The sequence below is a fragment of the Mus musculus genome, chromosome 11 (assembly GCF_000001635.26).
Source record: "Mus musculus strain C57BL/6J chromosome 11, GRCm38.p6 C57BL/6J".
In the NCBI taxonomy this organism is placed as follows: domain Eukaryota; kingdom Metazoa; phylum Chordata; class Mammalia; order Rodentia; family Muridae; genus Mus; species Mus musculus.
In genome coordinates this window covers 88,851,224-88,876,604 of record NC_000077.6, presented here as the reverse complement: position 1 = coordinate 88,876,604, position 25,381 = coordinate 88,851,224, and the positions used below count along the sequence as shown (strand labels likewise).

The 25,381-nt window shown below is 47.4% G+C and overlaps 1 protein-coding gene and 1 long non-coding RNA gene across 7 annotated transcripts in view; one reads left to right on the top strand and one right to left on the bottom strand.

Annotated features, from left to right (window-relative positions):
- Window positions 1-25,001, bottom strand: part of 4930556N13Rik (RIKEN cDNA 4930556N13 gene) — a 29,792-nt gene extending 4,791 nt beyond the window's left edge. The window contains exons 1-3 of the long non-coding RNA NR_126433.1: window positions 24,769-25,001; window positions 24,322-24,403; window positions 16,960-17,327 (exon numbers count right to left, since the gene is read on the bottom strand). This is a non-coding gene — a long non-coding RNA (RIKEN cDNA 4930556N13 gene). The remainder of the gene's footprint in view (window positions 1-16,959; window positions 17,328-24,321; window positions 24,404-24,768) is intronic.
- Window positions 12,009-25,381, top strand: part of Akap1 (A kinase (PRKA) anchor protein 1) — a 33,805-nt gene continuing 20,432 nt past the window's right edge. For 2 of the 6 annotated variants that reach the window (XR_879507.3, XR_388330.3), the window contains exon 1: window positions 24,997-25,254. The gene's annotated coding sequence lies outside the window, so the exon portion shown is untranslated. Of the gene's footprint in view, window positions 12,209-24,996; window positions 25,255-25,381 lie in introns of those variants that run through there. The other 4 variants (XM_030245481.1, NM_001042541.1, NR_104310.1 and 1 more) reach the window with 4 other exon arrangements.

Genomic DNA, 25,381 nt, shown 5'->3' with positions numbered 1-25,381 from the left:
AGGTGAGAGGTAAGGAAAGAAAGGGAAAGAGAGAGACAGACCAGGCACAGGCAGACAGACACAGAGAAGGAGAGGGAGACAGGGAGATACAGAGAGAGAGGTTCCGAGGAAAGCTACATTTCAGAGAAAAAGGAAAGGAAGTGACCCCGTGAGGAGAGGTGGCCTTTTGATTCTGGAGAACAAGAGCCAGCTGTGCAAACAGTGTAGGAGGTGGGCACAGCTTGGGGAAGGGTTGCTCAAGCTTGTCCTGTTTGTTTTTATAGAAAAGGAGCTTGCAGGGGCTGACGTTGGGCAAGCTTGTGAACAGGTAGCAGAGCCACGGAGGGCTGCCGGATGGAGTAGAGAGGGGATGGAGTAGAGAGGCCAGACCTGGGCAGAGGAAGGGGGACAGGCTGATGGGGGAGAGATGAAAGAAGCCCTTGGTCTCAGAAGAGCTGGAGGGATGCTCAACGGATCATCACAGGACCTTCAGCATAAAGAGTGAGGTGGGAGTCAGCTAACAGAACATCAAAGATGACCCCATAGCAGACTAGTTTTATGTGGTGTTGCTAGAACAGCAGGCCAAACAGACTTCTGGGTTTGTTTTGTTGTGTTTTGCCAGCATGCATGTCTGTGCATCATGTGTGTTCCTGGTGCCTGAGAAGGCCCAAAAAAGGGTCATCAGATCTTTCTGAACTGGAGTTACAGATGGAGGTCTTAGCTTCCATGTGGGTGCTGGGAATCAAACCTGAGTCCTCTGGAAGAGCAGCCAGTGCTCTCAATCACTGAGCCATCTCTCTTGCTCTTGTTGCGTTTTTTTGAGACAGGGACTCATATATCCTAGGCTGGCCTCAAACATTTTATATACCCAAGGATGATTTCAACTTTTGAACCTTCCGCCTCTGCCTTCTAAGTGCTAGGATTATTGGTGTGCACTGTCCTACCCAGTTTTATGCCGTGTAGTTTCAGGCATGCTCAATGATCACTCCACCAACTGAGCTACAACCCCAAGGCTGATTCTGGAGACAGGGTGTAACTATGTATCCCAACCTCTTCCTGTCTCAGCCTCCCAAGTGCTGGAATGACAGGCATGAATTGTCATCAAGTCTGGCTTGGTCTAAATACTCTTTTTTTTTTCTAAAGATTTTATTATTTATTTTATTTATATGAGTACACTGTTGCTGTCTTCAGACACACCAGAAGAGGGTATCAGATCTCATTACAGATGGCTGTAAGCCACCATGTGATTGCTGGGAATTGAACTCAGGACCTCAGAAAGGGCAGTCAGTGCTCTTAAACACTGAGTTCAATTCCCAGCAACCACATGGTAGCTCACAGTCATTTGTAATGGGATCTGATGCCCTCTTCTGGTGTGTCTGAAGAGAGTGACAGTGTACTCACATACATTAAATAAATAAATCTCTAAAAAACAAAAAAGTCAAAGATCACCTTCCTGAGTTCGAGGATTAAAGTGCACCCCACTGCCTGGCCTAAACTAATTTCTTTATGCTGAGCACTACCGTCAGCCTTCTGAGATGACATGAAAACTGATTAGTTATTACGTTGTGAATTTGAGGCTAGTTTGAGACCCTATAGCAACCCTCAGGACTGATCAGCGAATCTTAGACTTTGCTGAAAGCATCTACTATCAACTTCAAAATATTCTCAGAGGCTAAGGTGCGTCGAACAAAGATCTGCTTAGCTTTTACTATTTCTTACTTGGTTTGGTGTTTTTGAAACAGGATCCAATGTAAGCTGAGGCTAGCCCTGAACTTCTGATCCTTCAGCTTCTATCGTCCCCCACACCCCACCTCCACCACCAAGTGTGTCCTTTCTGGTATGCACCCTCCCCACACACCTCTGTTTCTATTCTCAGCCTTCCTCTTTCTTTCCTTTTCCCCCATCTCTTTCCTTCCTACCTTTCCCTTCTCTTCCTCTGTTTTCTCTTTCTTTCCTTCTATTTATTTATTTACTTATTTACTATATGTAAGTACACTGTCACTGTCTTCAGACACTCCAGAAGAGAGCGTCAGATCTCGTTACGGATGGTTGTGAGCCATCATGTGGTTGCTGGGATTTGAACTCAGGACCTTCAGAAGAACAGTCGGTGCTCTTAACCACTGAGCCATCTCACCAGCCCCTTTCCTTCTATTTATAGTTGAAGTCTGGGGATTCAGTCTAGGACTGTGTGCATGCATGCTGGGCAAGCACTCTACCACTGAGCTATATCCCCAGCCAAAATCTGTTTTTTAGTTTTTAATGGCTGCTAACATCACAAGACATCCATAGATACTTTTTTTTTTCCCAGCGCTGAAGATCTATCTCAGAGTCTTGCACATACCAGGCAAGAACTTTACTGAGCTAAACCCCTAATCCAATATAGACAAATTTTATGTATAAGTTACATAATAAGTTTTTAAGGGGCTGGCAAGATGGCTCAGTGGTTAAGAGCGCCGACTGCTCTTCCGAAGGTTCTGAGTTCAAATCCCAGCAACCACATGGTGGTTCACAACCATCCATAACAAAATCTGATGCTGTCTTCTGGTGTGACTGAGACAGCTACAGTGTACTTACATATAATAAATAATAAATCTTTTTTTAAAAAGTTTTTAAACCGGTAACTTCCCTGTTACCCTAATTCCCTCATTTCCAGAGAAAATGAAAGAAAAGGCATCCTAGCGCTCCTATCCCTCAGGAAAGGGAGGGTCACAGCTGCTCACAGTGGGAGACAGGCTCATAATCCCATCAGCACCGTCTACTAAGATGGAAATGCGACTTCCTTCTGCTTGCGCTTCTCCCCCTCAGCCGAGGCTGCCAGCTCTTCTTGCCAGGTTGTTATTTCCTTACATGGTACAGAACCACACGTGCGTCTGGAAAGCTGTCCTGTCTTGTTCTGCATTATATATTATAAAAACCTACAAATCATACAGAACACAACAAACGAGAAACGTAAAATCCCCAGGAGCAGGCTCGGGTTCTATGGGGGGCGGAGTTACGATTACTTATGTTTTCCTTGCGGGGCAGTTTCTGACCAGAGAGTATTTACTCTGGAGATTATCTGAGGGGATTAAAGCTGAGTGCCCCCCTCAGTAGATCTCACCCTGCGGTGCGTCCGACTTACGTGTGGAATAAATACAGGTTTGTCTCACCTGCAACCCTCTGAGTCTGCAGTGAGAAGCTCAGATGTGGCTCTAACTGCCCTCTGCACGCCGCTCTGCCACCCACTCCGCCGGCGCTGACCCTCTCCTTTGTCTTCTCTCCCTCCTTGCCCTCCCCCATTTTCCCCAAGTCTCAGGTAGCATCGCTTGAACTAAAATTTCCTCAGTAGGTCAGAATGACCTTGAAATCCTTATCCTCCTGCCTCAAGCTCTCAAGTGCTTGGATCACAGGTGCTCGTCACCACGCCCAGTGTACGGGGTACTGGGAACCGACTCAGGACTTCCTGCACTCTAGGTGGACGCTTACTAACTGAGATCTATCCTACCGGTTTTTTAGTTTTGGTTTTATTAAGACAAGGTCTCTCTGTGTAGTCTTGGCTGTCCTGGAACTCACAGAGATCCAAGTATCTATGCCTTCTGACTACTGGAATTAAAGGTGTGAGCCACCCCTCTGTTTTTTTGTTTTTGGGTTTTTTTGTTTTTTGTTTTTTGTTTTTAATAAGCCATTTCTTTTTTTCTCCCCACCCCTCTGTGCTGGAGATCACATCAGAGCCTTGAATAGGCTAAGCAAACACTTTGAACTCATCCCCAACCCCACTAAACCATTTTTTAATATGCCCCTTGCCTAATTTTTTTTTCTGATTTTGGTTTAAAAATAACAATAAGGAATATTTAAAAGGAAAACTAGTAATTCCAAATCAGTTGTCCAAGTACTAACATATTATTTCTGTGGCTCTATTCTTAATTATGTGTAAAGACCTTTAAAATTTGACACTAAGCACTTTGATACTTTTAAATTTTTTCATGCAGCCATATAGTGACAGAAATTGCTAAATAGTCCATCAAGAGTATTTACCTGTACCATAATTTAGCTAACCAGGTCCCTATTGGTGGGCCTTTCAGCTGTGACTTTATTTTTCAGTTCTCATAAAGAAAAACAGCAACAAGTTGTTGAACATAAGTGGATTTGGATTTTCTTTTGAGTCAGTTCCCTTGGGTAGTTTTGTGGGAAGCTGGTTATTGGGTCAAAGGATAGGAACTGGGTTTTTTTAATGACTCTAGTTAATGATTACTAAATTGCTTCCTCAGAGATTGAACAGATCTATAGAGCACCCTCTCCCTGGCATAATCCCTGAGGTTTCACGCACTGGTGGCCAGTACTACTACAGATGTAGCCCATTATCCCATGATAGATGGAAGAGATGGTGGTTCCATTTTATCAGTCACATTACCTTACTGAGAAGGCGAGAACCCTCACGTGTACCTTAAACCATTTCTAGATATCTCATAATATCTAACATAGCATAAATGCCTTGGAGTTAGTTGTTTTAGTGCATTGGTTAGGGGATATAGTGACTAACAAGAAAAAAGTTCATACAGGTTCAGAATAAATAATGTTGTTTTTTTTTTTTTTTGAGATAGGGTCCTAGCTATCCTAGGACTCACTATGTAGATCAGGCTAGCCTTGAACTCATAGAGATCTGCACGCATCTGCCTTCTGATTGCTGGGATCAAAGGTGTGCATCCTATGCTAGGCTTAGTTAATCTTGGTGTGTAGCCAGCCCAGCCTGGCCTTGAGTTTTACAGCCCTTTTCTCTGTTTCACTTGCCCTAGTGCTGGGATTCCACAAGTGCACTTTCCGAGTATTGTCCATCCTCAGTTGATTAGACCCTCGAACCTGGACCCTTGGGGAGATGAAGGGTCAACTGTACATCACTTGCTTTCCTCCATTATATTATTGGATCTCAAGGCACCCATCAGCTGTAATTTGTTTACAAACTCATACTTGTTTTTGTTCTTTTTTTTTTTTTTTTTTTTTTGGTTTTTTGAGACAGGGTTTCTCTTTATAGCTCTGGCTGTCCTGGAGCTCACTTTGTAGACCAGGCTGGCCTCGAACTCAGAAATCTGCCTGCCTCTGCCTCTGCCTCCCGAGCGCTGGGACTAAAGGTGTGCGCCACCACGCCAGGCTGTTCTCCTTCATATACATATATTCATAAGCAATGTATTATAGGTTTTTAGAAATGTTATTTAAATGTGGTGAAGGAGATGCCTCAGTGTGGTAAAGTGCTTGTCCCATAAGGATGAAGGCTTGAGTTCAGATTTCCCAGCATCCTTGTGAAAGCCAGGCATGGAGGCACAGGTCTGTAAAGCCAGTGCTAGGTAGCAGGGAAAGGTTAGCCCTAGGGGCTTGGAACCAGCCAGCTAGCTGAAAAAGAAGCTCCAGTCTCAGTGAGAGAACCCATGTAAAATAAATAGGTAGATAGAGCGATTGATCAATTGATCGATAGATAAAGTAGAGGCCCAGTTGGTAAAAGGCACTCATTGAATAAGCCTGGCCACCTGAGTTTGATCCCTAGAACCCACCTAAAGGTGGAAGTAGAAAATAAACTCTATAAAATTGTCCTCTGACCTCCACGTAGATAGTATAGTACCAAGAAACAATCATGAATCCTGAAAGACCAATCAGGAGCTGATCTGATGCAATCACACGAGGGTCTTTATTCACAAGCTTGAGCTTGAAGATATAACTCACCTGAGTCTACACAGCCAGATCATCTCTCCCAAATAATGAGAATTCCCACTTAACAATGTTTCCAAATGTAGAGTACTAGCTACTATTAGAATCCTGGGTGGTCACAATGTTTTAATGATGTGTGTGTGTACGTGCGTGCGCGCATGCATGTTCTCTAGGCAGATCTACAACCATTTCCACGAGGAGGCACTTTCTAGGGTGATGGATGATGTCTATTTTACTCCAATACATTTGCCTGCCGCCTTTCTTCCTTTTTTCTTTGACAGATTTAGTATGTTGCCCTAGCTGACTTCCAACTCCTATGTAGCCACATTCAAGGATGATCTTGAACTTCAGTTTGTTTTCTGAGACAAGGTTTCCCCTTGTAGCCTGACCAGTCCTGGAGCTTACTCTGTTGATGAGGTTAGCCTCTAAATCACAGGGCTCTGCTTGCCTCTGCCTCCTGAGTGCTGAGATTCCCAGCCCGTGCCACCATCTCCTGGCTATCCTTGAACTTCTTACCGTCTGACCTCCACCAGTGCTATAATTACAGGCCTGTGTTATCACACCCAGTTTGTACAATGCTGGGGACCAAATCTAGGGCTTTGTGTATGACAGGCAGGCATTGTCAACCGAGCAAATCCTAGCCAGTATCTGCCATGTTTTAGAATCCCAGCCCCAGACATCTATCTGCCATGCTTTAGAATGAGGAGAGCCAGAAAGTGGTTCTGGAGAGATGGCAGGGCAAAGTGTGGAGGCTGGGGACAATGGAAACTAGGCTGCAAGGTGCCAGTTTCTATATAATATCCCCCACCTCTCCTGGGAACAGGACACCTTGGCTATCTCACCCACAAGGAAGCTCAGGTTTCCCTGAGTTAATTAGGATTGCTGGATTGCTATGCTGCAGTGGTGTGTAGAACAGCTATGCAAACTACCCAGATATACACAGCACACTGGATTATCTAGATCCCAGCATTCAAGCAGCTGCACACTGGCGTCCAGCAAGCTTAGATAGCCTCTGGGAGGGCTCTAACTGTCCTTTCTCAGAATATCTCTCAGGCATCCAATGAAGTAGCTAACAGGCTCACAGGACATGTTTGGTTTCCTACCTGGAAGGCTTATGTTAGCTTTAGGTAGACGCCATCCTGCCAAGAGTGGTATAGATTTTCTCATGCTCCAGTTCCAAGCAGAAATGTCCAGTGGAAGAAGCTGGGAAGAGTGGAGGGGTGGGCTCTGGGAAATGGCCCATCTTACCCAGGTCAGCCACATACGGAACAGGAGAAGAGGAACTGAAACTGGGAAAATGCCCAATAAGAAGTTAGTGATGGTGACTGGCCTGAGCTATGACTGTCTAAGGCCACTTCATCAAAGCCATTTGCACAAGGGCCCTGCCCTGTGAGGCCAAAGGAGAGGCAGGCAACAGCTCCTGTTCACCACCCACTGGTATCACATTTCCTCTGATGAATTGGTCTCCAGGGGCTCAGGAGAGGAGGGCATTGTGTTAGTTTATGAAGATTACAGTGGGTGAGTTCAGTATGTCAACTGACTTGATCGAAACAACAGAAACGTAATGGTCTCACACTTCTGAAGGCAAGTCTAAAAATCAGTGTATGGCCGGACGGCTGTAGAGGAATGACATGGTTCCTGGTCTGTTCCAGATTCTGCTGGTTTGCTGGCAATCTTTGCCATTCCTCTGTCCCACCATTTATTTCTTCCCAAGGCTGGAGATCAGACTCAAGGGCTTTGTGTGTGCTAGGCAAGTGCTCTACCACCAAGCTAGCTCTTAGTCTTCTTTGGCACTCCACCCTCACATGATATTTGACTTTGTGAATCTTCTTATGGATTAGAACTGAGACTGGGAAAGTAGCTCACACCACCAAGTAGATTGAATTAGTATTTCTTCCTGTAACAGCGGTTCTCAACCTGTGGGTAACAACCCCTGGGGGGGTCTCACATATCACATCTTCTGCATATCGGATATTTACGTTACGATTCATAACAGCAGCAAAATTAGTTATGAAGTAGCAACAATATAAATTTATGGTGAGTCTGTGTGGGGTCATCACAACATAAGGAATGCGATTAAAGGGTCGTAGCATTAGGGAGGTTGAGAATCACTGTTTTAGAAGAACCCTAGTCCTACTGGAAAGAGGCATGGCCTCCACTCAGTACCTGCAACAGCCTGGAAATCAGGACGCCCTTGGAGATAAAATGGTTTAAGACTTGAGTGCATCTTGTTTTAGATGACACAATTTCCCCCACAGCAGACGCATTTCTGTGTGTAAAACTGCCCCTGGAGGCCCTAGGTCTCTATTTGTAGTAAAGCCAGCCAGTCAGTCAATCAGTTCTGAATCAGAAAGTTTGGGTTGAAATTTTGACTTTGTTGCTGCGTGGGACCAAGGGATATGAAACAGGAAGACATTAGAATAAGAGCTTTCGAGGCTGGAGGATTAGGACAAAGAGCTTTGCTTCATGCTAGGGATTAAGTGTTGGGGAGTTTCAGTTTCTCATGTGCAGTTAGAGTCCTTCTCCAACACCTCTTATTGCCTTTTCTAGGAATAGCCTCTGCAGACACACAGGCCTGGGGCAAAACCAAGGGCATTTTCTTTGTAAGGGAATTAGATGTAGGTTGGATGTGTACACATAAAGGAAACAGCTCATATTTGTCATCCCTTGGAATACCTCTGTGGGCTCTTCCAAAAGAAATGGGAGGACATTTCTCAGAGATGTGTTCTTGAGACTGGAGGGACTGCTAAGAGAAGACAGCACCTCACAAGGAGCTAGAGATGAAGCCTAGCTGGTAGAGTGATGGTCTGCCTGCAAGAGGCCCTGGGTTTGATTCTCCAGCCAAGGCCACATAAACCAGGGTTATCATGCACTTCTAAGATACCAGCATTCCAGAGGTAGAAGTGTGAGAGGGAAAGGAAGAAGAAGAAGAAGAAGAAGAAGAAGAAGAAGAAGAAGAAGAAGAAGAAGAAGAAGAAGAAGAAGAAGAAGAAGAAGAAGAAGAAGAAGAAGAAGAAGAAGGGGGAGGAAGAAGAGAAGAAGAAGGGGGAGGAAGAGGAGAAGAAGAAAGAAGGAGGAGGAGAAAAAGGAAAAGAAAGAGGAAGAAGAAGAAGAAGAAGAAGAAGAAGAAGAAGAAGAAGAAGAAGAAGAAGAAGAAGAAGAAGAAGAAGAAGAAGAAGAAGAAGAAGAAGAAGAAGAAGAGGAGCAGCAGCAGCAGGAGGAAAATTTGTAGGATTTGGTTATTTTCTTCCAAGTGAGTTCTGGAAATGGAACTCAGCTTCCAGCCTTGCCTTTCGCCTCTGAGCCATCTCATCCCACACACCTAGTTTTTTTTTTTTTTTTTTCCCGAGACAGGGTTTCTCTGTATAGCCCTGGCTGTCCTGGAGCTCACTTTGTAGACCAGGCTGGCCTCGAACTCAGAAATCCGCCTACCTCTGCCTCTGCCTCTGCCTCCTGAGTGCTGGGATTAAAGGCGTGCGCCACCACGCCCGGCTACACACCTAGTTTTAACGTGGGTCCTGAGGAGCTGACCTCAGGTCTTCATGCCCGTACAGCTTTTACTGCGTGTACTCTGAAGCTATCTCTCCAACCCCCTATTTTCTATCCCCCCTCCTCTCTCTGCTTTTCTCCTTCTCTTCTTAAAAATATCCCCCACTTTGAGCCAGGTATGGTGACACAGAGCTGTAATCATAGTGCTAGAAAGACCAACATAAAACAATCACAACTAGCCAGGCATGGTGGAGCACGCCTTTAATGCCAGCACTTGGGAGGCAGAGGCAGGTGGATTTCTGAGTTCGAGGCCAGCCTGGTCTACAAAGTGAGTTCCAGGACAGCCAGGGCTACACAGAGAAACCCTGTCTCAAAAAACCAAAACACCAAACCAAAACAATCACAACTTTGACGCCAGTCTGAGTTATGAGTAAAAACTGATTTAAAGCAAAGCAAAATCAAAACATCCTTAAGTACATATGGAAGTGTGTGTGTGCTCCCCTTTTACACAATTTTTACATATTTGTATTTCCTATCCTTCTCCTTTGATCTCCAGATTTGCACAACCAAATCAGTTGCTATTTGAAAACTAAAAAAACAACAACAAACAAACAAAAACAAAGTTAATGGGCCCCAACTAAACCAAACGCTGCTTGTCTACCAGTATTCTCAGTTCTCACAGTAACTCAAGCCAGTGGGATTGTCATTCTCTGTTGTTTTCTTTCTTTCTTTTTCTTTCTTTCTTTCTTTCTTTCTTTCTTTCTTTCTTTCTTTCTTTCTTTCTTTCTTCTTCCTTCCTTCCTTCCTTTTTAAAAAAAGATTTATTTATTTTATGTATGTGAGTACCCTGTAGCTGTATAGATGGTTGTGAGCCTTCATGTGGTTGTTAGGAATTGAGTTTTTAGGACCTCTGCTCGCTCGGTTCCTGCTTGCTTTGGCCCAAGGATTTATTTATTATTATACATAAGTACACTGTAGCTGACTTCAGATGTACCAGAATAGTTCGTCAGATCTCAGTACAGATGGTTGTGAGTCACCATGTGGTTGCTGGGATTTGAACTCAGGAATTTTGGAAGAGCAATCAGTACTCTTACCCACTGAGCCATTTCGCCAGTCTCTCTGTTGTCCTTTTCTTAACCACAACGTGAGTGAGCCTCCCTCTCCCTTTAACACCCGCCAGAGTCACTGAGTGATGGGTCATTAGTTCAGTATCTAGTCTCAAGTGAATTAATTGCGTCTTGTTTGTTCCCTTACGCCACAGTCAGTCACTAATCCACTATTATTTACAGAACAGGTATGGTGGGACTTAAATTTGGGTGGCGGGGTGGTGGTAGAGAGATGGTTCCGTGGCAAGAGCACCATCCAATTTTCCAGAGGACCAGAGTTCAGTCCCCAGCCTCCTGTGGAGGCTTTAAACTGGTCTGGAACTCCAGTTCAAGAGGCTCCAACATCCTCTTCTGGCCGTCACAAGCACCAGGGACCCGAATGATAAATATACATGTATGCAGCTAACACTCATATGCATAAAAATAATCTTTAAAAACAATTTGGGCTGTGTACTTTGAGATCTCAACTCTGTAGCCCAGGGTGCTTTGAAATTGTGGTAATCTTCCCTCAGCTTTCCAAGTGCTGGCTCAAGAAATAAATGAAGCCGGGCGTGGTGGCGCACGCCTTTAATCCCAGCACTTGGGAGGCAGAGGCAGGTGGATTTCTGAGTTCGAGGCCAGCCTGGTCTACAAAGTGAGTTCCAGGACAGCCAGGGCTGCACAGAGAAACCCTGTCTCGAAAAACCAAAAAAAAAAAAAAAAAAAAAAAAGAAAAAGAAATAAATGAGTTAGACAGTAGATACTCAAAATTATATTCAGTATGCATAGTCTCTTTTTAAAACTTAAAATTCACATTTGATCACCAGTGAAGATTTTTCCCAAGTAATGGTTGGTTCTTAGTATGGTACCTTTCCTATATTTCGTTCAAAAAATGTGCACTGAAAGTGCCCTGTAATGCCAACACTTAGGGAGGTGGAGGCAGGAGGATCAGGAGTTCAAGGTCAACCTAGAACTTCCCAGCTTGAGGCCGTGAGACATGAGACACAGTCTCAGAATATCAAAATAAATAAGCAAGTAAAGGAAAGTGCCTAGGTTTTAAGGATCAGAGCTGGGCTGGTTGGCAAGTGGAACCTCCGTCGGATACAATTATCTGCAGGTAGTTTGGTTTTCTCAAGTCGTTGGGGGAGGCAGTGACTCATGGTGACCATTTCTTCGAAGGCAAACTTTGCAAAACCCCAGATCATTTAGAGAAAAGCCCCTTCGACATCACTAAAGTTGCGAAAATGAGAAATCAACTTGCCCTTGAGGGCTACACAGTATCCACATTACTGATCAACCAATGGCCACCTATTATACTCGAAAAGCTATGCTATGCTCGCAAGGTTACGGGAAAGCCAGATTCCTAGGCAAGGGGAACAATGTAGCATCGTCCCTCACCAGCCTCAGCAACCTTTTCCAGGAGAGGCACCATCCCAAGGCAGGAACCTGCCTGACACCTCTCCCCGGAGAAGAAGCAGAGACCCCGTGCGAGCCAAGTTCATTGTGCCGAGCACTCAGACACCAGGAACCCACCCCAGCCCGAGTGTGGGACGTAGGGGCCATCTCCCATGCCCGCCGTGAATATTGTTACTCTCGCGAGAGCGCCAGCAAGGCGGGCCCGTACAGCTCCGGGATGTCAGCGGAGAGCTCCTGACCGCGCCCCTCTTGGCGCAGCTGGGAGAGAGGCGCGCGCAAGTCGGGGGAGGGAGCGGCCGATGGCGCGCACGCGCAGGAGAGCGAGCGGGCGAGGGGGGCACGCCAGGGAGCCGAGGGCGAGGGGCGGGGCCTTGCGTCGCGCCGCGGGCACGTCGTTGCGCGTCCTCAGTATTTAATGTCTCTGTGTTCGCCCGGCCTGGGCTAGCACGTGGGGGAGCGGCCGAAGCGCCGTGCAGCGCTGCGGGGCAGGGCCGCTGGACTAGGTGGGGGGCCAGGGGGCGGTGGCGGGAGGATTGAGTGCCTAGACGGTCGCCCAGGAGCAGGTAAGTGACGGCTGGCACGGGCACCCGCCCGCCGGGCCCGGAGAGAGAACGAGTTGGGGTGATGGGGAGCCTGGGGTGCAGGTGCAGGGTGCGACGCGCGCGCCAGGTACTCCGGGGACCGAGAGCCTTGTGCACCGCGCCTGCTGTCAAGCGGGCGGGTCTGTGCCTTGATGACCCGCGCGCCCCGCTGGTCTTTCCCGGTCCCAGGGCTGCTGCTGACAGATCGCGTGCGCTGAGCTCGGGGCGCTGCTTTAAGCCGCTGCTTTCCCCTCCCATCCCCCCTCACGTCACTGGCCTCTAGGATGGAGGTGAGGGCGCAATTCCCCGGGCGCTCCGGTGCGCCTCAACTTTCCCAATGCTGGCTCACCCTTCTGGGTAGCCTGCCCGAGCGCGTCCCAACCAAGGTCGTCTAGTCTCGCTAGCGTTTACTTTTCAAAGGTCGTGTGTACCCAGTTTACGCGTGGAGAGGAGGCACTGGGGCGGTCTCTGCCAAGGACCCAGTGCCCAAGGCGGGAGAGGAGGTCCTTGGGGACCCCTTCCCTTCCTAACTTTCTAACTGCTGGGCCCAGTTGACTCTGGGTTGGCCCGGCAGTGGTGGCAAACCGGAGCAGGAAGACACAATTCCTGGAGTTCAGTGCCGCGAATTATTGGAGCGGACTCTGCCGTTGTAGCGGGGAGAATGGGATGCAAGACAGGTCCCAAACCTTTTGGCGGTGGAGAGACCATAAGACCAATTAGGATCCGGAGGTCGTGAGCTTGGGTGTCCGAAGGGAATTAGAGTTTGTGGCCCCATAAGCATGTCCTAAGAGGTGGGAGACCTCTAGCTAGAGGTGCCCGCTGACTTCTTGCGGGGGTGGGGAGGTCCAGGGTCACGTGTCGCGCCCCACCTTTCTTTCCGTCCCAGGACAGTGATCTGGAGGGACTTTGCAGGGGTCATGGGGGGACTTTGCCAGGGTTATAGGTAAAAACCTGCGTAGAGAAGCCTCCATACGCGTAAAGGAGCCTACATTCTGGTGTCAACTACTGCTGTGTCCTATCTTTTCCTGTTTCCTTTCTCCGGGAGGGAAGGTGCTGATAGTCAGGGGCTGTGCAGAAGGGACCTCTGAGACGCCCTGTGCCTAACCGGACCTTTTCCCTCCGGGAAATGCCTCGAGCAACTAGTACCTTTCCACCCTTGGGCTGTGGTTAACACAAACCCGGTGGACTTCGCTCCAGGTGAGAGTGGAGGCTTCTCAAACCGGTAAGGTCGGGTGTATGTGTAGGGCAATTAGTAAGGTTTAAACTGCCTATCTTTCCGCTATTGAAGTCGAGGCTGCTTGGGGTTTAAATTTAACGCCTGCAGTGACAACAGGGTTGCTGGACCTAATGTAACCATCTCGGTTGGTGTGCTACCACCCTCTGTATCCGTGTGTTGCAATTACAATTGCTATTGCTTCGGGAAATCAATCTTACATGCTCATTTAACTGCAGAGTCCTTCCCAAATTAGTAACCGTGGGGTTTTTGGTTTTGTTTTAAACGCTTAACTTTAGAAAGCGAGGCTTAGAAAAGCGAGGCTTAGAGTCTACGGGCTTCCTACCCATTCCTCTCTTAAAGGCACAAAGCATCTATAAACTCTGTGAACGAGTTGCTCTCCTGCCAGAGTCTTCTCTGATTGGCATTTAAGTGTTTCACCTTCAGATTATTTAGGACTCTTTTAGAGCCCAAGGAACAAGTGAGATTATGTTTGGGGAGCTTTCTGGACTTGTTGTCGAGCCTTCTTTCGCTTCTAACCTGTTTTGTAGGTTCTGGGTAATTCCTGGGTGTAGTCTTGTGAAATAGAAAGAATGGCCTTGGGTTAGAGGACATTCTCCTACCCTAAGGGTGTATGCAAATCATTAAAGCTTCTGGTTAGGTTGTTAAATCAGAAGGCTTTGTTCTGTAGAGTGGGTCAGTAGCTATCCAACCCAGTGGGTGAGACCTGATGTAAATCTAGTGAGTTTGCCTCTACTTGGGGAGTTCTCCCATCTCCCAGCTAATTGTAGGAATTGCATTCACCCTTGGCCTCTGCTGGGTGACAGCAGAGATACAGGTATCAGTTGTCTGTTGCCTGCTCAGATGCTGGAAGTGATGTGTCTGAGCATCAATACTTTAAAACAATCTGTCTTGCTACCTGGTAACCCAGATTATATGTGGACCTGGGCCCCAGGCTGGTCATAGCTAGAGTTTGTGGAAGGTAGTTTTAGCTTCCAGTTTTCTTCTTCTCATCCTAAACATGGATGGAGATCATCATATTTAAGACTTGGGACTATTTGTAGCAGAGGATGGCCTAGTCGGTCATCAATGGGAGGAGAGGCCCTTGGTCCTGGGAAGGCTCTATGTCCCAATATAGGGGAATGCCAGGACAGGAATGGAAGTGGGTGGGTTGGGAAGCAGGGGGAGGGGGAGGGGATAGGGGATTTTCGGAGGGGAAACTAGGAAAGGGGATGACATTTGAAATGTAAATAAAGAAAATATCTAATAAAAAATGGAGTAATAATAAAAAAAAGACTTGGGACTATTCCTGGCCTATGCTAGGCACTTAAGTATGGTATCCCTCACTCCCAAGGAATCCGTTTGACTCAGTCATTTGATTAGATATAAAAGCACTCCCTCGCCTAGCCTCTGACCTAGTAACTTGGTTAGAAGGAAGACAAATTGGTGTATCCAGGCTTTGCCACCTAGCCTACTGGGTCAACATGTCTTGGTCGCTCTAGCATTTTAAGACACCGAAGTTCATGTGCCCTGGAGCTGCCCTGTTTTCCCTGGCTACTCCTTCCTAATATCCCTTGTGAGTTTGCCATGCCCCGGCTTCTCTGCGGCTCAGTCTTTTCCTGTGTGTGTGAGATTTGTATCTGGCATTTGTCATCCTAAGAACTTTATTATGGGGAGATGTTTGGGTTCTGTGGGCCCCATGTGCCACCGATCTCATGTCAAGTTTGAGGGTTGCTAATCTCTACAATGGGGTGTGTTAGGTCCTAAATCTTGCTTCATAGGGCAAATTCTGTTTCTCCTTCCTGGTGGAGTCAGTCTCTCTCAAGCACTTGGGATTGGTTTATGTGTGGTAAGTACTGTACAATTGAGCTTCAGGCTCAAGTGTGCCCCTCCCACACCCCCCTTTTGAGACAGGAGTCATGCCATGTACTGAAGCCTGCCTAAACACACAGACGACCTACTCACCCTTCCAAGTGCTGGGATTACAGACACACACCATAACTGCTATCACCTCATTGTCATTAGCTTTGTTTTCCTCCTCTTGATGGTGTGTGACAGTGAGGAGTACTGCTGCCAGCACTGGGACGACTGGGGGGGGGGGTTGGGGGGGTTGGGGGGGTGTTCAGCAACATCATTCTGTCCAGGTCCTTGCTATTTGGATGCTCCTGAAGTTCACGTTAGTAAACATTCTGTCCCCTGTCCTGTATACTGGTGGCTTGTGTTCACTTAGCCTTGTCACTGATGCCCATTTGCATTGGGAGCAAAGCAAGGAAGGGGGTTAGTTCTGGAGGAAGGAGAAGCCTGCAGTGCTCAGGACAGAGGACACCTGTCACTGCTGGCCTTGGCTGGCAAGAGGTCAGGGCTTGCTGCAGCTCTCTAAGCTCCTACCAGCCGATTGGCCATCGGGTCTATTTTTTTTTTTTTTTCAATTGGTAAAGGACACTTGGTGAACTAAAGGTGTTAAAAGTATTTTGATTATGGGCAGGAGGGAGAGCTGGTCAAGTCTCAGGCTTATACCTATACAGTATTCTGACTCTGTACCTAGGGGGCTGCTGGAGGAATGTGATTGCCTGCCACGCTGGGGAGTCAAGATTTCATCACCATAAAGAGTTTTGGGTGGTGCCAGTCTATAATATTCTTTGTCCTACTCTAAACTCTTAGTTACCTCAACCTGTAAATGTCCAAAAAGCACCACGTTTGGGTTTTATCGTTTATAGCTCCCAAACAGAACAACTTTTTCACCAAGTTTTTCTTTTCACAGCATGCTAAGAAGCAAGGTCTGGTCCACAGTGAGGAGGGGGCTGAGGGGGCTGAGGGGGCTGGGTTCTTAGGAGATAGGTTGAGAAAGGAACTTACTAAGAGGCCGGTGAGACTCGAGCATGAAACAGAGCGACCAGACCTGAAACCCCTCCAGAGCCACTTTGGTTTGAGACCTTGCTCATTACTATAAAGGGCCTTCCTGCTTCTACACGACCTGGCGTCTGTGTTCACGGTTTTTGGTCTGCCAATGCCATATTACCAGGCCCGAGAGCTTCCAAAGGGCCTCAGTATGAAACCTCCCTGCTAAACCAGTTTGAATTTTCATTCTGTGTCAGTAACAGGGTCTGCTTGTGTATCTTAGGCATGTGCTGTATAGCCCTAGCTGGCCTCATATCATTCTGTCAGAACCCTCCAAGTGCTGGGGTTGTTACAGACATGATTTCCCAGTAGCCCATCTTAACGTCAGGAGGTGTCCTTTACAGAAGGCAGTGGGAAAAGAGTGGCCATGGTGTACATCCAGACATGTTGGTGTAGGATACACTTGTGGACTTTATATAGATGACTCTTTCATCCATGTTATGTGACAAAACTTCCCGGGGAGATGCGACACACGTCTACTCACCCCAGTTAGGGATCACATGACAGACCAATGTGTATACCACCAAAGTCCAGCTTAATGAACCAATGAGTCTTACGGGCGTTACTTATAGGAATATGGGGGAGGGGTTACTTACAGGAGTATGGGGGAGGGGTTACTTACAGGAGCAGAAATGACTCAAAGACAGCTGCATCACCACGGCCCACCCCAGCATGGGTCACAGCTCCGAGCTGGGAACTTGGAAGTCACTGCCCAGCCTGCAGGCAGCTCAACAGGTTGGAGAGATCCTTTCTCAGCGACTCTCTTTGGTCTACACCTCTTCCAGGCAGCATGGCTGGTATTCTTCTAGGCTGCTGTTCTGGTCTGAGTCTTTGCAGCTCTCCTGTCTTCCTTGTGGCTCACTTTTCCCTCTGAGAGGGACTTTCAGCTTTTATAGTTTACTCTGGCAAGGAGGAGCCTAGTGAATCTGTTCAGTTTCAGGGAGTTCTTAGCTAATTTTAGTAGTTTTCCTCCTTGTTTAAGTGGTTCCCCTGCAGGATGGAATGTTTGTGGTTTTTTTTGTTGTTGTTTTGGTTTGGTTTTTTGAGACAGGGTTTCTCTGTGTAGCCCTGGCTGTCCTGGAACTCACTTTGTAGACCAGGCTGGCCTTGAACTCAGAAATCCGCCTGCCTCTGCCTCCCAAGTGCTGGGATTAAAGGCGTGCGCCACCATGCCCGGCTAAGATTTATTTTATGTATGTGAGTACACTGTAGCTGTACAGATGGTTGTGAGCCTTCTGAATTTTTAGAACCTTTGCTCGCTCTGGTCAACTCCACTCACTCAGTCTCTGCTTGTTCTGGCCCAAATATTTATTTATTATTATACATAGTACCCTGTAGCTGTCTTCAGACACCAGAAGGAAGAAACGGTTGACGCAACAGTCTGGTCCTGGGTCTGCTTTGTTTGGACCTTGCCAAAGTAGCCTTGAACTTGATGCCTCAGTCTACATTTTGCGTACCTGTTACTATACTCCAAATTGATTGATTGACTGATTGATTGATTGAAATGGGGTCTTACTGTGTTGTCATGGTTGGTCCCAGGCTCCGGGGCTCAAGGATTCTCCCTCAGCTTCCCAAGTACCTAAGACTACAGGTAGATACCACTGCATCTACCTAGCTGGGGTTTGTTTTGTTTTGTTTTGTTTTGGTTTTTTTGTTTTTTTGGTTTTTCGAGACAGAGTTTCTCTTTTAGCTCTGGCTGTCCTGGAACTCACTCTGTAGACCAGGCTGGCCTCGAACTCAGAAATCCACCTGCCTCTGCCTCCCGAGTGCTGGGATTAAAGGTGTGCACCACCACGCCCGGCTTTGTTTTGTTTTTTAAACATTGTTTTTATCCTTTTGTCTCTGAGGAGGTTAAGTATCTCTAGTTAAAACTGAGACCCCAAATAAGATAAATAAGGTGACTTCCAGAACACTGGATGGGCTGATCTGCTTTTGGATCTGGGATGGTGTATCTTCTACTTCCCCATATACTGGCCTGCTCTGTTATCACTCCCTCTTCAGCTACAATATGAAACTGGGGTGTTCAAGAATTAAAAAGTTAGCCGGGCGTGGTGGCGCACGCCTTTAATCCCAGCACTTGGGAGGCAGAGGCAGGTGAATTTCTGAGTTCGAGGCCAGCCTGGTCTACAGAGCGAGTTCCAGGACAGCCAGGACTACACAGAGAAACCCTGTCTTGAAAAACCAAAAAAAAAAAAAAAAAAAAAAAAAAAAAAAAAAAAAAACTTGATCCTACAGACTGAGTCTGTTAAGTGTATCTGAGTTACTTAAGCCTCCTTACAACCCTGTGGAGCTATTTGGATCGCATTTCACAGGATACTGAAGTTCAGATCTTACTCTTTTAACTCTTTACAAAGCCCTGTCACCATTAGGGAAGTGCACCTTTGAAATGCACAAGTAATTACTGAATAAGAAATCCCTCAGGGCTGGGAAACTGAGCAGGTTTCAAGACAACCTTGAAGTCACTCAAGATTTCTAATAATAACATTGCCTGTCAGACCTCACATGGAGGTCATGAGACCATCCCCTGGACTCAGCAGGCTGCTACCCAAGAGAGGAGGAGACTGCAAAGATCTGGCCAGGCAGCCCCCAGACCCTTGTCTTCTCAGCCTTGGTCCGGCTGTGCCTTTGTGGGGATGAGAGAGCACTCCATTTGGAGGCAGCTCTTAGCTCTTGCCTGCTGTTCATCTCTTCCTTGTCACTGGAGCAGAGGCCAGGCAGTGACCCCAGCTTGTCCAGCTGCCCTGGAGAGAGACCAGCTCTTGAGAATAACCTCCCTGGCTTTGTCCTTTGGCTTTGGTGTCACCCACTCCACCAAGCTTGTGGTTATTTTTAGCAGGTGGCATCCTTCAGGGGAGTCAAGTGCATGTGGCTGCAAGGGTCCAGGACAGGTCCTTGGGGGGGGGGGGGCCAATGCTACCTAACCAGGGGATGGAGGAGACAAGAGCGGCCTTAGGAACTGCTGTAGCCGCTTTTGCTCGGGAGGTCTCCAAGGTGGCCTTTTCTATTCTGAGTTCAGTTCAGAACAGGGCCAGGCAGGCATGTGACTGAGACCAGCAGTGAGCTAGGGAGCTGGACCAAGTACTAGGAAATGAGGATCCCTTGTTACCGCATTAGCTAATTTTCCGGAAAAACATATTAACGTCCACTCCTGTCCCTGCCTGTTTGGTGAAGTTGCCCAAACCTAAGGGCTGGCCACAAAGTAGCAAAAAAAGGTCTGAAGAAACTATGTGTTGACTGGCAGTCCAGTTACTGGTGTCTTCTGGCTTTCATCAAAATACCAACACAGGAGGGGACAAAGTGGCTCTAGGTAGGAGGGTAGGTAGGTAGATAGGGGTGTCTGTGTGTGTGTGTGTGTGTGTGTGTGTGTGTGTGTGTGTGTGTGTAACTCAAGAACTTGTGCATGCTAGATTCTACCTCTGAGTTACATCTGCATCCCACACCTCCTACCCCCACTAGGAATTTTTTTGCTGGGAGGAAGCCAATGAGGCGGAAGAGGGATGAAAAAGGAGTTTGACAAGTTTGCCTGGTCCTCATCCCTTTCTCTCCACTCTCCCCCTTCCTCCTTCCCCTAACTCAGCTGCCAGCTCCAGCCCATCTATCTGTTTCTGATTAAGAAAGCTTCAAGCCATATAAGGCCCTCTGTGGCCTATGGTTTATGTTGGCTGGAAAGCAGGGTTGTTGTTGCAAGATCTGATTCAGAGTAGTAGTGAGGGCTTATGTGAGGGTGTGTGTACTGTGTGTAGGTGCACCTCCCACTAGGGGCTGGACCCTTTAGTGGGCTAGACCCAGCTTGAGGGGTAGGAGTAAGGATACTGGTCCAGCAGTGGCTCTAAGCTAATATGTAGTGTGGTTTCAGGACTTCCTGGCAAGCATGTTTGCCGAGGTTCCGGGTAAAAATAATTAACTGGTTTACCCACAAAGCATACCTGTTATGTTTCTAGCCAGGGGTGTCATGATTTTGGAAAAGATTCTGGAGGCAGCTTATGAGTTAAGAACAAAGCTCCTTGACACTTGAGGACAGTGGTCCCTCTCTGGAAGGATGTTCCAGTATGTTTCTGAGTCCCGTGATTCCTGGAGTTTAGCTTCTGTGGGGGATGTGGAGCCAGCCATTCCTCTGACCCCTTTTTGGCCTCTCCTTGCTGTCCCTTGAGCTAGCTGAGCTTGTTCTGGCCCCGAGGACTTGGGTCGTTTTCTCTGCCTGGGTCTTTTCTCTCCCTCTCTGTGCCACCTTCATCCTGGCATGGCTCCCACTGTTGAGCTCTGAGATGCTGACAGCCCTTCTTCCAGGAGGCGTTCTCTCACACTTTTGCATACAGCTTCCCATCCCATATATATTCTCCATAGCCCTTTTCATCTCAACCGCAGGGCCCACAGAAAAGCATTTGTTAACCCTCCCATTACTTTTACATGCATGGGGAATGTGCCAGGGGTGCCTTAGGGCTTTGTCTGTGCTCTCAACCAGTTCAGAGACTACAGGCATATTACATTAAGTTCTTCATTGCATTGTCTTATTACCTGAAGTTTGAGTCCCCAGCCCCCATGGTACTAGCTCGCAGTAGGTATTGATACCTTTATTAAATGATGGGTCCTGCTACCTTAGCATTGGAGAGCCTGCTGCCATGGTTCCCCAAAGCTCTATTGGTGAGCGCGTTCTCTTCTTGATTTTTCACTGTGTTAGTTTCAGGGGTATCTGAAGCAAAGTTGCCACCAGTTCTCAGAGAAGAGCATTACCTGTTTGTGCGAGTTGACACCACTACATGTTTACCTTGGGTAGCAGGAACGTCACACTGTGGTGATAGAGTATCCTTTGTGGGGAGTTTTGGCTGGGCACTGTGGCGTGTGCATGGAATCCCAGGGCTTGGGAGGCCGAGGCAGGAAGGTTATGCTTTAAAGATGTCAGGTCAGCTTGAGCTACATAATGAAAACCTGTCTCAAAACCCAAACCCCAGATCAACAGTCAGCACTGCCTATGGAAAGAGGTTTGCTTATCTGTTGTTCTGGAGGTTGGACCCAGTGCCTTGGCAGGCTACACTGAGGTTTTGATTATGTTCAAATTTGAAAAGACAGTTCTTTGCAGGGGCTGTATGACTCAGGGCTCGCCTAGAATCCACCTGGCAAACCTGGGTTTGGTTCCCCAAACAGTCCTTTGCTCCATTAGAACATCCTGGAAGCTACCGGGAACATTTCTTCCTTCCTTCCTTTTCCTGTCTCTCTCTCTCTCTTTTTTTTTTTTTTTTTTTTTTTTCCGAGACAGGGTTTCTCTGTAAAGCCCTGGCTGTCCTGGAACTCACTTTGTAGACCAGGCTGGCCTCGAACTCAGAAATCCGCCTGCCTCTGCCTCCCAAGTGCTGGGATTAAAGGCGTGCGCCACCACCGCCTGTCTCTTGTCTCTCTTTTTAAAAGGAATATATTTCTAATATTTTATTTATTTTTATTTTATATACATTAGTGTTTTGCTTGCACGTTTATGCATGAGGGTGTCTGATTCCCCTGGAACAGGAGTTACAGAGAGCTGTGAGCTGCCATGTGGGTGCTGGGAATTGAACCCAGGTCTTCTGGAAGAGCATACAGTGCTCATAACTGCTGAGCCATTTCTCCAGCCCCCTTACCTATTTTTAATTGTGTGTGTGTGCTCCTGTGTGCGCCTGCCTGCCATGTATGAAGGCACCTAAAGAGGACAGAGGGATTGTATTTCCTAGAGCTGGACTCACAGGTGGTTGTGAGCCACCTAGTGTGGGGGGCTGGGACCTGAACTCACGTCTTCTGTAAGAGCAATACATGCTTGACACTGCTTGCGCTTTCTCGCTGTCCTGTCAGCCGACTTTCATCTGTTTCCAGTCTTCGAGATTGCTTGCTTTTCTCTATCTTCTCCTCCTCTTCCTCCTTCTGTTCTTCAGAAAACACTATCTGGTTTTCTACTGTAAATGTCTGCTCATCCCTACACCTTCTTCCTCAGTTTCTCAATATAGAGGTAGCGTAATTTGAAGGTTGCTATTCATAAACATTATCTGTGTCTACAGAGCTCTCAGGTTATAGATATAATTTTGTCTGTCCCCCCACCCCCCACCCTGGTCTGGTGTTCGCCATCCTCGCCCCTCAGACCCCCTTTCTATACTTTTCTGTGTCTTTCCTAGTTCCCACTCCTCCCTAGCCTCTGTCATTATGGCAGGCATCATGCCATTGGTGGAGAGGCTTTGTGGTTCCGCATCCCAGCTCCTTCTAAGAGTTCCACTTTGCTCTGCAGATCTATCCCTTTCTGTTGGCTCTGCCTCCTCTTCCTCCTGGGGATTTTCTCTGTCTGATGTGTTCCTTGGATGTGATACCTGTTGCACTTTTAACCCAGCTAGCTCCCAAATAATTGAGACTGGACTATTATATTTATTTAACAAGCTTTAAGGGCACAACAGCCGAACAGCAGTATGACTTCTTCTAAACTGATCCGGCTACCTCCCAGCCAAAATCCCAGAGATATTTGCATTTTAGTACTGATCTGACTCTCTGGGCTCCAGGTCTTTTCTCATGATGCCTCCTGGACTCTCCCCCCCCTCCCCTCTGGGAGAAAGAGATCAGCCCTATTGGCTCAGTCATTGGCTGATCAGCTAGCTTTATTGACTATTCAGAGAATAATTGGGGAGCAATGTTAACACAATATTGAAGCAGGAGATTCTTAGAATAAAAATTGCTACCAGATATGGGGGCCCGGAAGTCAGCACTTGAGTAACACAAGGATACTCTTTACACAACACACAATAACAACATGCCTACAGAGACTCCCCTCCTTTCTAGATTCACTCCATTGTCTTGGGAGAACATGTCCTCCAGTACCTTGCTGCGAGTGTGTGCGTGCAGAGGTGAGTAGCTATCAAGCATGCTGATATGTGCAGGAGAGCAGGTCCCTTTGAGAGTGCGCATTAGGGGATATGTGACTGAACACAGGACTATTCAGCAAGGACAACCAAGCCAGGAGGTTCCTTCTCCCAAGCTAACAGAAGGCTTTACCTTTTGGAAGTTGTGAAGGAGACGACACCTGGATTTGAACCCCCAGGTGGTGGAGACAGTGGTCACTGAGTGTAGCCCAAGTATGCTTGGCTCTTCAGCACACAGTCTAAAGGCCTCTTATCCTTGCACAAGGAACTGGAGCATCCATGTTTGGGGAAATGGTACTCTGTTTTCTGCTCATTCCTCCAACCACCAGACATTTTTTTTTTTTTTTTCCTCTGCCCCTTGGACCAGTCCTTGGCAGCGTGGGCAGCAGAGCAGCTCACTAGGGAAGAGGTCACGGGTATTCACCTCCAAAAATGTTGTGGAAGGTTCAGAGCTTCTCACTCATTTCTGCCCTACCCTGCCTGGTACTTGGACTTGTCAATACATATTTATTGAATAGAGTTTTTCTCTTCTGCCTTTGTGATTTCTCCGTTGCTGGCATCGTTAGCCACACATCAATATCTTTCCTTACTTACCTCTTGTGAAGCCACATACCATTTGGTTTTTATTTGCTTGGTCTTGAGACAGGGCCTCTAACTCGTGATCCTCCTGTCTTTTAAGCAAGCCTGTTGTCAGATCACTGCTCATATCTTTGGAGCAGGCCTGTGTGGTACCTTCTGTGGTGAGGTGAGAACTCCATGTACCCAGGAGTGCATTCCTGAATCTGCTTTGTAATCACCCCCTAGAGCCTGACAGAATTCTCTCGTAAAAACCAGGCAATAATAAAGAGACCAAGATGGGGGCCAGGAGGGACTGGACACAGCCTTCAAACTTTTCAAAAACCACACCCCTGTGCAAAGGCATGGTGGTGCATACCTTTGATCCTAGCATTAGAGAGGCAGAGGTGGATGTCTGAGTTCCAGGACAGCCTGGTCTATAGGACAGCTAGGGCTACACAGAGAAACATTGTCTTGAAAAAAAATACTAAAAAACAACAATAACAATAAATGGTTGTGCTTAAAACAAACAAACAAACAAAACCCCCAAACCACACCCCTACCTGAGATGAAGTAACTGGGGAGACCACTGTAGGAGAGTTTGCTTTCTCACATCACTAGAAAGGACTGAGGCGCTGGACCTGTCTGCAAGGAGAGGTGGACACTCTGTTCCTGATTGGTTGGTTGGTTCCTTTGTGTTACCAAGGTTTTTTAAATTTTATGTGTGTAGGTATTTTATCTGCATGTGTGTATGTGCACCACGTGGATACAGTGCCTTCAGGAGGCAGAAGAGGGCATCAGAGCCTCTGGGACTCCAGTCTAAGAAGGTTTTGAGCCACGGTGTGGGTAGTGAGAATTGAACCCAGGTCCTATGTAAGGGCAGCCAGTGCTCTCAACAGCTAAGCCCTTTTAACCAGATTCTTTAAGCTGGAAGTTAGTTAACTACTGATTGGGCTGGCAAGGAAGATCCCATGCTTAGAATGGGAGTTTTAGTTTCCAGCTCGTCTTACCTGGGCCTCTCAGTTCTAGACCTTAGCTTTCCTTTTTGGCCAGAGAAGTTTCACCAAGTGGGTCTTGAGCTTCTGCCCTCCTGCTGTGGAGCAGGCTGAGAAAGTGTTCCAGGGTGTTGGTTGGGGAGATGGCTCATCTGTACCTGTGCAAGGAGTTAGTTACCCTAGGGTGAATCTGTCTGTCTTGTCTGCCAGTCTACATACCTGCACTGGCTGGCTTGCTGCCCTGTAAGGCCATCACAATAGAGGTGTAGGGCTAACCTTGGGCGGGCCAGCCAGCCCATTATGAGCTAACACGGAATCCTGATGGTGCTCGCATGAGTCAGCTTGCTCAGACCCCCAGGGATGAAGGGAACACCCGGGCTAGGCTAAGACCAGCGGGCCTGAGGCATGGCTCCATCTCTGTGACCCTGGGCCTCAGCCATGCTGCCGCGGGAGAGTGGCCCAGGCTCACCATCACCCCCAGAACTGCACTCTGCCAGCAAGGTTGGTGCTAGGCAGGACCTCTCATGTCCTGGGATTTTCTGGGGAAACCTTCTAGTACTTGCTGTCACCCAAGCTGTCGCCACCAGCGTGTGGATATTTAAACTGACTTTACATAAGACTAGACATT